Source organism: Opisthocomus hoazin, chromosome 5, assembly GCF_030867145.1.
Source record: "Opisthocomus hoazin isolate bOpiHoa1 chromosome 5, bOpiHoa1.hap1, whole genome shotgun sequence".
Lineage (NCBI taxonomy): Eukaryota > Metazoa > Chordata > Aves > Opisthocomiformes > Opisthocomidae > Opisthocomus > Opisthocomus hoazin.
The window spans coordinates 45,519,665-45,533,052 of NC_134418.1; the positions used below are offsets into that span (position 1 = coordinate 45,519,665).

The window sequence follows — 13,388 nt, forward strand, 5'->3', positions numbered from 1 at the left end:
CCTAACCACTGGAACTTAAGAAAAATACAAAACCCTTCTCCCTGTCCCTTCGGAAAGCAGAGTGATCAAAACAGCAAATAGAGTGACAACAGAGTCTAGCATGGAGTTTCATATGTGCATGTAGGGAAATAAGACCTAAAACTCCAAAGCAAACCTTCAACCCACAACAGGAAGTCATCTAAGTTTAGTTTGGGTTCAACTAAAGCAGAGTCCATCTTAACAGGAACCTGTTGCTCCAGCAGAAACACTGTCTGCAACTGAAATCAGTCATAACAGCTGTGAAATTTTGGATTTCTGATTTAATGAAAAATGGTTTTCATAATTCATTTACAGATCAGTCAAGAGTGGAGGAAGAGAAGGCAAACATTTCCTAAACATATTAGCATTCCCCTGCTGGGACCTATGTCTCATTAACCAGCTGTCACAATAGACATGAATGTTATACCTTTGCAGGTGCACTGCTATTAAACTTTGAGAAGACTCCTGGTATCAGGGGAAATCCTTCAGACCTACAGGGACATAGCTCCAATGTGAATCTCAGTCACTTCCCTTGAGCTTGGCAGATAGTGTGCTGAAGCTGAAAAAGCAACAAAAAAAGTTTCTTGAGCTTATGCTCTAGAGTGGTGGCCTGGCCGACAGTGTCAAAAATAGGTAATGCATCCCAAAACAAACTTTCTGCTTCAGTTTGCATACTTCTGGTACTTAGGTTGTTTAAAGTCTAAGTCGCAGACATATTGGAACAGATTGCATCTGGACAGTCTGGTCCTAAAAATGAATGGTAGAAAAGCTATGGTTTGCTGAAAGTCTTTAAACTTTCCAAAATTCCACCATTCTGAAAGAGGGATGATGGATTTTTTTTTTTAAAAAAAAAAACAAAACCAGGGTACTATCCAACTAAAATTATCAGTAGCTCAGAGTATCATAGGTGCACATGGGAGAAAAAACAGCACATTTTAAAAAACACAAAAAATTACTAGAAAAATATATAGCCAACACTGCACACTTAGAAAGAAGTGTAAATCTTATTTTGTACCTTCTAGGAAGCACTTCGAATCACAAAAGCTTATGTCACTGCAACGTTTTTTCATTTTATGGACAAGTAACTAAGGAGGAGGCCCCATATAAACAAGCTAACAGGTAAGTATCCTACTAAGTAGGAGTCTGGCAGATGATGACCAACTGACACAAGTCATTTTTTGTATGCTGTGTGACAATACAGAATAGAACCAGAAGTTTCTCTAACAATTACAAGTTTAAAGGATCAACTGTTGTAAAAATGGAGCAAACAGTGGCATAAACACGGCAAATATGATTCGTCAAACTGTTCCTTTGAAAATCCTTCCAGTAACTTTTACCTGATCAGAGGACAGAAAAAAAAAAACCACCAACAGGGATACTGCTTTACAAAAGTGTCAAACACAGCAAAACAAAACCCCCTACAACTTCCCAAGTTCATTCCAATAAATGGCACTATCTGCATTCAAACTTTCTAGTCACAACACAAAATACAAAATAGTGACAGATTAAAAAACCCACCTGGTTAAATATGTGGACTAAGGTTTTCACAACAAAGGAAACAGGGCACATCGTTCTTAAAAATTACTTAAGACAACACATTACGAGTCCTTTTATTTAAATTCTTATCTTAGTCATGAATTTGAGTTCCCCCACCCCTAGAAAGCACTGAAAACCCCTAAGATTTTCCAATTCCTATACTAAGGTCTAAAAACCTTAGTCCCTCTTCAAAACAGCATCCATCCAAAATAAGGACATCATCTCCTACAATTTCCAGGTGAGTCAGGCTGCTCTCAGGGAGCATAGTAGCACTTCAACAATCTACTGAAGAGAGGCAGGGGAAACCAGGATGGCAGCAAGTGAAAGAGCAGACAGCTATACAAGGAGAACAGAAAACAGACCAAACGAGCAGTGGAACATGCTATAGCACAGAAGTCTGAAAATATATTAAAAAACCCACTGAAGTTCAGGTGAATTTACATTACATAAGGGGCTGCTGACCAAAAAACAGGACAAGGTGTTAATATTGGCAGCTGCCTTTTATGAAAGGCAACAAAACACCACAGAATCCTACAAGAAAGGAGAGAATAAGCAGAATTTCCTGTAAGCAAAGAAACAAGTGCTTTAAAAGAAAATCCTACAGTTGTTACTTGTTAAGTGATGGCCCTAGACAAGGTGACCTTAAGGCAAACAGAAACCAGGAAACAGAAGAGCGTAAAGGAATCCCATCAATTTTGCCAAAACAGAACTGCTGGGTACAAGCAGAAACAATATAAACGGACTGTATGGATGCACTTAAAGTTATTACAAGTGCAAGTTAAATGCCTGAAAAAAGTACTGGGAAATAACTAATGTTACAAAGGTGCAGAGGTTTGCAAAATGGATGAAAACTGTACTTCTGATGTCTGCAGTTCCTATTCATATATAATGTATATAATGGAATGATATTATGTTTGTGTGAAAGTGCAAAAAATATCAGCTCATAATTTACCTTCAGAATTGTTTAGCTATATCCAGGAAATATGTCTAGACATAGCTACAGTTAAATTATACAAAGAAAGTATTTGAAAAAAATCAGATTATGCAATGAATTAAAGTGTCTGAAAACTAGCCACACAAAGTTAATCCTATATCAAATCATCTTGAATAACTTAACAGAGATAGGCTAGGCATTACGCTTTATGCCTTGCACTTTGCATCCCACAGATTGATGGAATGCTTAAAAAAATTAATATGGGAAATGAATAAACATAAGAAAAAGGGAATATGAGATTTAAAAACAAAGTCAATAGTAGCAGACAGCTGCTAGCTCTCAAGCACCCTTAATAGGTGAGGGAAGAAAGTACATCTAAAACAAAAGGAAAACACTCCCTTCACTGAAAAGGGCTCTTATTACACATTGAAGAGAACTAGGTTTCTAATCTCCTACCAGAAGATGGGCCCACAAAACAAAAAAAATGGGTCCATACTGGGACCGGTGCTGTTCAATATACTTATCAATGACACGGACAGCGACATCAAGTGTACCCTCAGCAAGTTTGCAGATGACACCAAGCTGAGTGGTACGGTTGAGACACCAGGACAGGATGCCATCCAGAGGGACCTGGACAAGCTGGAGAGGTGGGCCTGTGTGAACCTCATGAGGTTCAACAAGGCCAGGTGCAAGGTCCTACAGCTGGGTCGGGATAATCCCCAGTATCAATACAGGCTGGGGGATGAAAGGATCGAGAGCAGCCCTGCTGAGAGGGACTTGGGGGTACTGATAGACGAAAGGCTGGACCTGAGCCGGCATTGTGCACTGGCAGCCCAGAGGCCCAACCGTGTCCTGGGCTGCATCAGGAGAAGCGTGGCCAGCAGGTCGAGAGAGGGGATTCTGCCCCTCTACTCTGCTCTGGTGAGACCTCACCTGGAGTACTGCATTCAGCTCTGGAGCCCTCAGCACAAGAAGGACATGGAACTGTTGGAGCAGGTCCAAAGGAGGGCTACAAAAATGATCCGAGGGCTGGAGCACCTCTCCTATGAGGACAGGCTGAGAGAGTTGGGCTTGTTCAGCCTGGAGAAGAGAAGGCTGCGGGGAGACCTGATTGCAGCCTTTCAGTACTTAAAGGGAGCCTATAGGAAAGATGGGGACAATCTTTTTAGTAGAGGCAACAGTGACAGGACGAGGGGTAATGGTTTTAAACTAAAACAGGGTAGGTTTAGGCTGGATATAAGGAAGAAATTCTTTACAATGAGGGTGGTGAAACACTGGAGCGGGTTGCCCAGAGAGGTAGTGGAGGCCCCATCCCTGGAAACATTCAAGACCAGGTTGGACAGGGCTCTGAGCAACCTGATCTAGTTAGTGGTGTCCCTGCTCGCTGCGGGGGGGTTGGACTAGATGACCTCTAGGGGTCCCTCCCAACCCAAAACTTTCTATGATTTCTAAAACTGCATGGCTCTGACATGTCCTCTGTTATACAAATTTAATTCTACTATGTGAGTAAACCTTCATCTCCTCGTGACAGACAGTATAAATAAAAGAAGTCTAATAATTCCACAATAGAACTTGTTACCCCAGCAGTGCTGGATTTACCCAAAGCCAATTTATGAAAACCTCTCCGTTTAATATGGTGACCATCACAACAACATCAGAAACCTGTTCAAACAGAGAGAAGCCTGCATGAAAACTTTACTAAATAATTTCTCCTGATATGGAACTGCAACTCTTTGCAACAATGAAAAAACAAAATATGATTTGATTTAACCTTACTAACTACCCTCAGTAACATACATCATCTGGCTAAGAAGTAACAAATCTCAACATAAGAGAAACAAATTAGAATCTTCTGCATTTGCTAGTAGAAATTATCAAAAAAATCCTTCATACACACAGCTGAATTTGATCTCTGCTCGATACAGAGAGGGAAAAACTTAAAAAAGGAGCATAACAAGTATTTGGGGCTAGACTCTCATGGTTCACTCAAAGACTGTGATGAAGAACAACGTTCATAAAAAGCCTCAATAAAAACTGTATTTGTTAACATTGTTTTAACATGAGACATAGAACAGTCCAGAATGTGTGAGATAAACCTAGTTTATGAATTGGACAAAGAAGGCTAGAGAGCACAGGCCATCAAGTCAGGCACGTATGCTACATTATTACTCTCATTTCACTCTCTTTTGTGTGTTCCTGAAGAAAACGGAAAAATCCTTGGAAAGGTTTTTCTGATTCAAATGCACAATCTCGGTTATTTTATGACAGAGTAAGACAGAGAACAGCTCTCAGAAAGAAAGAAATTATACTTCAGATCTATAGATACATTTCTATGTACTACTCGAGATAAGGAACAGGATAAAGACACATTTTATTTCCTCCCCCCAAAAACCTACCAAAGAATATGATGTAGACACTGTCTAGCAGTGTTCTCAAAGCTCCTAGCAGACATGTGATCCCTGACCAAAATGACATTTCAGCAATGAAGGGAGCAAGACCTAACTCTAGAAAGGACTGTCATGATGATAGCTCTGAAGCAACTGAATCTCTTGCTCCAGAACTCTGTATTTGTTGTAGATATCTATCACTTGCCGGGTAGCATTTTCTTCTGAACCTCAAGGATTGCTTTAACTTGTCACTTGAACAGCATTCCTCTCTGTAACTACTTTCTTAATCACTGCAAGTAATCTGTTTTCCACTAAAATGTTAAGTTTCAGGGGCGGGGGAAGATTATTGTAATGATAAAACCCCTTCATATACCTACATGAAATACATTTGTTTATCTACTTTTACCTGAAGAAAAAGCCTGCCTGTTCATTTTTAGAGATACAGAATAATATATTCTGACTACTGTTTATGCATGCTAACACTACTTGTGAATTTAAGGAAATTTTTGGTTGGTTGTTTTGGTGCTGGCCTGACAAAGCATGACACATCCAGTGCGTTTTATGGAATTGTTTTCTGTTTTTTGGGGTTTTGCTTTTGTTTCTTGTTTGTTTTTTTTTAATCTTGCTCAGTAGCAGCACCTGATAACTCTTCCACAAGGCAATACCTACTATAAACAGTTAAATCTGATTGAATTTGTACTTACGCAAATAAAGATATTGACAACATGGAAGCCACACATAGGCCAGAAAATAATAAATGGTGGGCCAAATGGCTCCTAATTTCTTCTAGACTGGGGCCACCTTCCTCCTCCCACCCCACTGGCAAATTGTTAAAGAAGAGAAGTTAAGATAGACACAGGATGTTCCCAATTGCTGTTGCCCGCAAGTTAAGAGAAACAGAAAATGAGGTGTGGTGTGCCAGTTAACCAGCACCAGTAGAGATGACAGCACAAGACTTTCTTAGTTCTTAGGTATCCTAGAAAGTCCCCATTCCTTTAATATCCTCTTTTTTTATGCTTAACCCAAATTAAACGTTAACTGCTGGCTTTCCTCTTTGAAGGATTTTAGTACTGTGTTAGTAGCAGTACCCAGAGGGATCAGAATCAATCTTTGATTTGACTTTTCTGCGCATATTTAGCACTTCTCACGGTTTGAAATTACCTAGTACTCCCTCTAGGGATTACTTTCCACAATTAAGTCTGATTTACCTGATTGTTTTTGCAAAGCTGATTATTTATGATTCATTGACTTTATCCCTCAATGCTGATCCACAGTTTGTGGAGAAGAAATAGCACCAATGCCACTGCAAGGTATTTCCAACTGGCTAGCAACCTCTCCAGAAAGAGAACAGCAGGAGTGAGCAAGCAACATCTTATATCATCTTTGACACAAAAGAACTGTTTTAAATCTTTCAAGGAAGATGTTAGCATTCAGTATTGGACTTCCACGATGTTTTTACATATGGGATCCAAAAACAGAGCAGATAACTTTGGATTTCTCAGGCCTGGGGAACTTCAATGATAGGAAAGAGCATGGTTGTAGGATGTGGTAGGGGGAAGAAAAAAAGAGGAACTAACTAGTCCTCTATTTAACAATTTCCATGTAGTATGCAGGACCCTTCACTACAGAAAAACACGAATTCCCTTTCAAATACAGGTTTGCTGTCATCAGATAGCTTCTCCAAGATGTCCTCGCTAGCATGCTGCTCCCTAGAGATTAGAGAGTCCCTTGTTCCAGACAGTTTCTTCAGTGGTACCTAACCTCTTGCTCTAAATAACTGGTAAAGTCAGGTGTCTGGATTCCTCCCAGAATACTCATCATTCCCCACCACACTTTCCCAAATGTCAATAAATGATACAGCAGGCAAACAAAGCAAGCAAAGATTTTCAGCTTTCCTCAGCTCAAACCTTGAAGCCTTATGTGACCAGGAGCCTCTTCCAACATCCAAGCAAAAAACTGAACTGACAATCCACACAGCAACTTCCCCTTCAGGACACATGCAATTAACATTGTAACCAGAAGCTTCCCTTCAAATCTTTACAAGCAAGGAAAACCAGAAAATGCATGATGTTGTTACAGCAATTAACACTGTAGGGAAATTCAGAGTGCAGGCATTCCCCTTGTCAATGATCAAAAAAAAAAAAAGTCTAATTCTGCACCCAAACAGCCTGTTGACCTAATTTCTGCAATGGATTGTAGCATGTTTGTTCACAGGAAGTATAAAAACAGTAATATAAACTCACAAGTAATTTGCTGTTTGACATAGAAGACCACACCTCGGTGGAAAAGCATTATGCTTTAATCTGAAAAAGAAGTTAAGATAACCTACACCCAAGAACTAGTCCATTATCATATTGATAACAGTAAAAAGGAAAGACATACACTTTTGCAGTTACTTCACTGAAAGGAAAAGACACACAGGTATATAGTTCTGTGGTCATATGACATGATCTTTACCACAGCTGAGGAGGGCAGGAACCAAAAAAACCACAAGTGAAGTCAGTCTCTAATATTTTTTTAGATAGATAACCAAAAGCATGATTTCTATACTGGCAAGAACACACTGACATCATTTACCGCTGGCAACTATACTAGTAGAAGGACTTTAGCAGTGTTTATTCAGTCAGATAAATACATAATTATCTTGAGCATGAAAGGTAAAGTATCACAGTTTACCTAGCTTGAACCTTATAATCTGGTTTAGAATCATTTCCTTTCCTCTCAACTTTCATGAATCTGGCAAAAGTCTATAAAATGTAATCATCTGTCCCTGCATTAAACAGTTTGCCTACCACGGTCTCCAACAATATGCCCAAGCGCAGATAGATTAAAACAAATGAGCAGGTAGATGTTGCTACATGCCACAGTTTGCAAGAGAACAGCGTTACACATTTTGTAAACTACAGTTAAATTGAATTCTGATCAACTAAATATCTCAAGGGTGGGTGTCAGAAGGATGGGGCCAAACTCTTTTCAGCGGTGCCCAGCGACAGGACAAGGGGCAATGGGCACAAACTGAAGCAGAGGAAGTTCCGTCTGAACGTGAGGAAGAACTTCTTCCCTCTGAGGGTGACGGAGCACTGGAACAGGCTGCCCAGGGAGGTGGTGGAGTCTCCTTCTCTGGAGATATTCAAGACCCACCTGGACAAGGTCCTGTGCAGCCTGCTGTAGGTGACCCTGCTTTGGCAGGGGGGGTGGACTAGGTGAGCCACAGGAGTCCCTTCCAACCCCTACCATTCTGTGATTCTGTGATCTGATCAAGTGCCATAAAGACATTCTAGATGAGCCTGCACACTGAAACCTGGTATAAGATATAATTCTGGATGCACTTGTACTGTTCTAAAATGCCAACTTGACAACACGTTTGAATTAAAAAGGCTGGAGGGGGGAGTAAGGGGAAAGGGAATGAAAGAAATGAGTTAAAATATTGAAGTAGGGAAACTAAGTATTTGAGTCTCTTCTGTCATGCTATCATCCCCCGTCCACCCTATTCCTCACTGCCATGTTCAGTCTTCAAGCAGAATGCTTAAACGAAGGAAAGAGCATCGAGCTCTTTCTTGATACGTATTTTATGTTACCAAACCAAATCTCTGCTTGCTTCTCTTACTTCTGAAGCATTAATGATTATCTGCAAAAAGTGCCTAGTGAGCCTACATTGGTAAACTGTAATTAGAAATCCCTTCAAACTTGAAAAACCATTGAACAACAAATATCCCAGTACACCCTCCAAACACAGAACCTTTATTCCAACAGGAACTTTCAGTAAAAAATGATGTGTGAACAGCAGACACTGATGTTCACACAAGCATACTGCATACAACCCAGCAGGCGATTTTTCTGTTTTTTTTGGATTATGCCCTGGAGTTGCTGGCACAATGGAATTTCAATAACATAATTGCTTATTTCTCTGTGTGCCAGCCTCTGAAATAACAGGTAAAAAGAAAAAATACACATAAACCAAACATGCTCTTTTTCAAATTACAGGAATCACAAAATAAAGTGGTTTTAATTCTCTAGTTCAAACGATATAATTTATAACCATGACACAAATAGAGAAGAAGCACAAAAGAAGGGAAAATACAGAAATAACATAACGTTCCCAAGGTTCAGTTTACAAGGACCTCACACAAAGTTGTTTTTTTTTTGCAACTCTTACTAGAAACAGTACTATTTGCTAAAAATGCAGTAGCTGCCAAAAGCTATGATCCATCTAAAGCAAGCGTGTTTAAGATGGAAATAGAGTCTTAATGCTCAAGACAGACAGAACTGAGTATACAAGTTTTCTTTTAAAAGTGTTGAAGCAACTGCAGTACAGTATTAAGTTTGTTTTTCATCTTTCCTGAGCAAAAATTGATTGCATTTGCAGATAAGCACCTAAATTAGAGAGAAGCACATTAAGACAATAACAGAGTAATCAAACTTCAAACTTTCTAATTAAACCTCTTTTTTTCCTGCAGAAGGTTATTGGGAATTCAACACTAGCCTTGGTTCACATGATAGAACAATGGGAAAATTTTCCGAATGGTTGAACGCTAACCCTGACAAGTGGGGAGAGCCAACTACAATACATTATATGGTAGCATAACCTGCCACCCACGTTGCTGAGAGAACAGCTTTCAAACACATGCACCGAGCTGTAAAACCACAAAACCCCTTATTACACATTGTTCCTTACTTAAGGTGAAATACACTATCCCCCCCCCCTTTTACAAATCTTGGTGCTTTTTTTAAACCTTCATCTCTGAATTTTATTTAGCAGCTAATGAGACTATTTTTCAGATGTTTTCTTCCAAATGCCATTTTTCCTGTTTTGTTTTCTAACCAAAATAAAATCATGTTTTTATAGTACACAGTGAAGCCTGTTATGTCTTTCACTGCTGTTTTGTTTTTTCAATACTACTTCCACCTGTGTGACATTATCCAACTTTTTGAAAGGAAATGTCTGATATATGACTAATTCATTTGCGAAGATTTATTTCTTGAGTGTAATATTTTCCTTTTTAAATAAAAAGATGCATGACTCATCACTGGTAAAATAATAAATGGTTCCATCATGCTTTTGATTGGAAGATCAGATATTCTGTTATTTACTGTGATTTGTTTCCATTGTTAAGCAATCTGAATATATTCAAAAAGATAAACTGCCACAGTATGTGTGGTTATAGACACCGACATTCATGCAAGTCAACTATTGCTGTAGAATGACAAACATACTCCACCCTCATTACAACATGCTGTGGTTACTAGCCAAACATCTTTGCCTTTTCTGAAAAGGGTACTTCATAATAAAAGCAAACCAGCAAAACAAATAATAGAAGGGGACCTGAGATACGGTAGAAGTAATAAATATTGTTAGAAAACACAACTCTGAATATGGGAAGTGAACTACTGAATGATTTTAGGAACTCATATAACCCTGTGCTACAAAAAAAGATCACTGAAAAATGCTGGTATAAAAAAAAAAAACTTTCTTAGTTAATGATTCACCCCTTACCCCTCACCACACCACTGCTGCTTGAATCATTGCATTCCAAGATAGTTAGAGGATATATACAGTTTCTTCATGGGTTTTCAGTTGCAACTTCGCTAGCAATGGGAATTTTATTTGCAAGTGTTTCTATTCTACTGACAAAGTCAATTAGTTCACTGAACTATTGGTTGTTCTGCCTGATAGCTCAGTGTATTTATTCAAGTAAGCACTTTTATAACCCACAATTGAATGCAGACAGTTACCCTTGTAAACACGACTGTCCACAGGGATTTTCACTACATTTTGGGCATGTAAAAGAAAAACATGCTTTTCTTCCCTCAGCCTGATAGCGTGTAAGTTTGATTACAACTTCAATTTCAGGGAGCGAAGGGCAGGGGGGCTACTGTTATAAATATATATGATCTATTGTACCTAAATACACATATTTGGACCAATTCCTAGGAGCAAAGAACACAGACACTTGATTGATTGAACTCTAGGAGCTCCAAAAATTTGGTAATGCTGTCAAAGAGAGACAGATCAGCATCTCTGCTCTATCCAGGCATTAGAAAGAAAAATGCTGTGGTTTAAAAGAAACAAAGAGATGCTATATGTAGAACTAAGGGTTAAAGGCTACATAAAATGCTTTCACAAAAGCCAGAAGCATGGGGGGGGGGGGGGGGGGTGTCAGCTGCACAAGTTGGTAGAGTTAAAAACCAGAAAATTTAGAGAGGACTATTCCACAGTCTACCTAGAATTTTTGTAGGTCAGCAGCATGGCCATGCCACTGAAAATATGCAAAGAGGAAAAGTGACAGACTCTTAATTAACACGTACGTGTACTCCCTTCACTCTTCATACAAAATCTTCTTGCAAAGAAGAGACTCCTTATTTTTACTAATTACGAATGGTAAAGGGGCTAGTCTATTAGTACACTGCTATTCATTATTCAAGTCTTCCTTGAACAAATCCTTCAGGGATATAAAGAAGGTAAGAAACTATCAGGGAAAATCAGCACTCTTTCATGGCTGTATTCCACCACCTTGGACATTATACAGATACTACAAAAACTGTTAAGCCTACTGAAACTATCTAGGAAGTCTGTACTACAGCAGACAATCACAGAGATAATCAATAAGGAAGTACGGGTTCCATAAAGCGATAAACTTGGTGAACACCACAGAAGTATACACAGTATATTAAGTAATAGGTGCTTGATCAATATTAAAATACCACTGAAAACAAACAGCTTTTCTGAAAAACATTACCAAGAAAAGTTGAGTCAGTATAACAAACTGATGAACAAATGGGAACAATAGGTTTTAAGGACTGGAAGGAGCAGTGCTTTATTTTGGCTTAACTGAAGAAAGAACTTCATACATAAACACGTATGGTGCTTTACCTTGGTTTTGTGGAGTTTTTTTTAGGCAGATGTGAGTTATACCAGTGCAAGCCAGGCAATTCTAGACAGAACTAATTCATCTGAACAAAAGTGTCAAGCATTCAGGATCTGGTACCAACGAACATCACAATTACCAGTTTCAATCAGTCCGGTATAAACTGGACACAATCTAATGTGGGCTTTGACTTGGGATACTGGTTCAATAGCACAGATAATCTACATAGATTACAAACAAATCACTTCACCTTCCTACAAGATGACTAATACTGTTATCATTCTACAACAGTATTATCCTACATACTTCAAGAGAGTGCTAGAGAATATGCTCATCTAACTTTGCAGTTGGTTTCCTATACTATTCTGTAAGGCCACAATTCTATCTGTACTTTTTTTGAAAATAACAACATAAGTTCAAGTATTTGGCGCTCTCCCTCCCACACACAGAGCACTATCTGCAACCCGCTCCTGTCTGCCAGAGAAAGGACAGGCATTTGCTTGTAGTATTGTAATTAGAATACACTAGTGGAGGCTTACATTAAAGCCTATGAAAAATTCCCCCATCATATTGGAGGACAGTTTCTCTGCATTGATAACATACTTTTTTTTTTAATAGAAGTTTTAAGCTATCAATAGCAGAAATATTTTTATAGAAGTAAAAAAAATATAATGAACAGGCTTTTCAAGAAATCTCTTCAAACCCTTCTACTGGAACTTCATGCACAGAAAAAGAGACGAAACCATGTAACCAAACACTCATTACAAAACAGCTATTACACAGCATAATGTAAATGATTAGTGTCAAATTGGTTAGTAAATTATCTTGCCTTTTCTCACTGGCAGTGGAGAGAGAAGCTCTTTTTCTTTTACATGAAAAATCATACACATTTTCTAATGCCTTTTCCATGATGTAACTTAGATTGAATAATCATGAAAAAGGTTATAATTCCAGGCTAGGCTTTCACATATATGTAAAATTTCGTGCTTCGATCAGTTCCTAGCCTCTATATACTTGAGTTCCCTTGAGGAAAGCTCTGTACTTCATCAAGTTCCTGCCTTCAATGGAGCTGTTGCCACTTACTTTTACATGGCTTTTCCTCTCCTTCAGAAGGTAACGTCAGACTGACAATATTAAAAATACAGGGCCTCTTTAACGTACCCTTGCCTAACTGAGTCCCTCTGTGGCAAGAAAAGGTTCCTTCATAGATTTGGTTTTGAACACTGGGATACAAAACAAGAAAAAATATCTTTCTACGTGCAACACATGCCACAGCAGCACAATGTTTAGTTTGTCTCTTTTTCTCTAAAATCCAACAGAAGAGGTGTTTATTTCCCTTAAAATACCATTTCAGAGCAAGGTAAGATAAAAATGCTTAACAATTTTATAATACATGGACCAAAATAATCTTCCATTCTTCAAAATTCTTCCAGATCTAATGTGGATCTCACTATTTGTACACACATACCTCATATGCACAAAAGGCTATTTCAATATCTGCATTTCTCATGACTGCATAGTAAGCTCTGTTCCAATGTATTACCATTCCAAGGTATAAAAAGCAGGAAAACTGCAACCTTGTTCATGATTTCCACAGTTTGAAGCATGTATTAGTTGACTTCTATAAGCAAAGGAATGATGAGCAGG

General features: G+C 38.7%; 1 protein-coding gene across 15 annotated transcripts in view; it reads right to left on the reverse strand.

Annotated features, from left to right (window-relative positions):
- The window catches only part of ANAPC10 (anaphase promoting complex subunit 10), a 190,828-nt gene that overhangs the window by 162,864 nt on the left and 14,576 nt on the right, over positions 1-13,388 (reverse strand). For 2 of the 15 annotated variants that reach the window (XR_012764016.1, XR_012764017.1), the window contains exon 5: positions 446-577. The exons of the other annotated variants lie outside the window; for them this stretch is intronic. The gene's annotated coding sequence lies outside the window, so the exon portion shown is untranslated. The remainder of the gene's footprint in view (positions 1-445; positions 578-13,388) is intronic. 15 annotated transcript variants of the gene reach the window in all.